The sequence below is a fragment of the Eutrema salsugineum genome, unplaced genomic scaffold (genome assembly GCF_000478725.1).
Source record: "Eutrema salsugineum unplaced genomic scaffold, Eutsalg1_0 scaffold_14, whole genome shotgun sequence".
NCBI classification, from domain to species: domain Eukaryota; kingdom Viridiplantae; phylum Streptophyta; class Magnoliopsida; order Brassicales; family Brassicaceae; genus Eutrema; species Eutrema salsugineum.
In genome coordinates this window covers 8,922,834-8,924,834 of record NW_006256877.1, presented here as the reverse complement: position 1 = coordinate 8,924,834, position 2,001 = coordinate 8,922,834, and the positions used below count along the sequence as shown (strand labels likewise).

General features: G+C 38.7%; 1 non-coding gene across 1 annotated transcript; it reads left to right on the top strand.

Moving 5' to 3' along the window:
- The first annotated feature begins 401 nt into the window (after positions 1-401).
- On the top strand, positions 402-509 carry LOC112088752. Its single transcript, XR_002900690.1, has one exon. It is a non-coding gene; the product is annotated as a small nucleolar RNA R71 (small nucleolar RNA).
- Positions 510-2,001: the final 1,492 nt, after the last annotated feature.

The window sequence follows — 2,001 nt, the reverse complement described above, 5'->3', positions numbered from 1 at the left end:
AGTCCGGACGAATGGACCCGCGGTGATCAGAAACGAATGGAAAATCTTGAATTTGATAGACTTCTGCAGTGTTAACCATCCCTTGATCATAAGAATCCATTGGGTTGTCCCAACCGTCAAAGTTACACATATTGTGTACCCTATTTGGTTGTTGCAATCCAAGATGACTCGTTATGTGGCGGAGACACTTTATAACTTCCGAAATTTCTTCTTTCTTCTCAGGAAGTGCAGAATTACCAAAGGTTACTTGATCTCGGATGCTGTTTCCGAAATTTTTAATGAAAACGTGAGCATCTTCTACAGATCTAGTTGTGAAATCTCCATTACTTGCTATGTCGAAAGAGTGTTGTAACTCTGGAGTTATACCGCGATAGAAGATACCCAGCAGGTATTCCTCGGCATATCCATGGTGTGGACAATCTCTTTGGTATTCCCTAAATCTTTCCCAAGTTTCTAAAAGATCTTCATCTTATTTTTGTTTATAAGTTCTTATCTTTTTCGTTAAGAGATTTGAACGATTTCTAGTGTAAAAACGGTTTAGGAAAGCAGTTCTACACGCTGCCCACGTTTTTAGTGAAGCAGGTGGCAAAGATTTTAGCCATTTGCTGGCCTTATCTCTAAGAGAGAATGGGAAAAGACTACACTTGTGGTAATCCCCATTTGCTGTGATGGTTGCACATAATTCTTCGAAAGTCTCGATATGGTCTATCGGGTTTTCGAATGAAAAACCAGAGAATTGATTTTGTTGAACTAAATGGATATGGGGTACCTTAATTTCGGTGTTGCCATCCTCTGGTAAGGCTGGTTGAATAGCTCTTCGATCTCCCATGAACTTCTCGAGTGAATCGAAACTTCCAATAGGTTCTTCATCATCTTCATGTTTTGTTGAACCGATTAGCTAATTGTCATCATAAATCCGTTCTTCAAACGCATCATCACTCAGGTCATCATCGCTTAGATCACCATCCACAAGATTTGGTGGATCACCAAGAGTTCCGGGAACATGTTCCCGGTCTTTCATTGCAGAGAAACCTGAAAAAATTCAAAAGAAAAGTAAACAAGTGTTCTAATGGATTTAAGCTGGGATTCGCAACGAAACAAATCAAAGTCCCCGGCACGGCGCCTAAAACTTGATTGCGATTGTAAACGGGGTTCGTTGTTTTTTTTTTACTAAGCTTCAGGTTTTAAATTATAACCCCTAAATGTCTGCAAGTGGACAGATGTGTGCTGTAGTACTTAGGGTATCGATCCACAGAGACTTAGTTGTTTCAGTACGAATTCACTACAACGCTTAAATCAGATTAGAACTAAAAAGGTTTTGGTTTTTGTTTTGGGTTTTTGGTTGTCACTAAATCTAAACTAGAAAGCTAAGCAAGTAAAAGCAATTAAAAGTGAAAGCAAATAAAAGCAAGTAATAAGCGATTAAACAAGAGGCGATTTGAAGCAAAGAACAAGCAAATGAAAAGCAAATAGAATTGAAGGTAAAAATCGATTGAAACTAGAAGGCTGTAAACAATTAAAGACAAACGTTGGGGCTCAAGGGGTTTCGCAGGGGTTCATGTACTAAGCTAAGTCGATTTTAAACAAGTGATAAAGGTAATCAACTACGTATGTTCTAGAACTCGAGGCACGGAAGTATGAATAGCCTAATTTCGCAGCACTAAACAACTATCTCTCGCAACCCTAATCAGTAGGTTTCCACTCTGATTCTGGAAGGGAGAAGATGCAATAGCAGAACAAGACTCATCAATATTCACAACTCAACTACAGGTAGGTTTCCACTCCTATAGAAGAATTGCTCGTTTCACCCTAGTTCAGACAATCAATGAAAGTCGCAACATATCATATCAGATCGGCTTCTAAGTGGCCAGCAAAGAATCACGCAGTAAGATTAAAGGCAAACGAAGAACATCTAGAAGATTATAAATCCTAAATCTATCGATTCATAAGCAAAAAAACATGAAATTCCCTTTGAAAAATCCCTTTAAACCCAACTGGGTA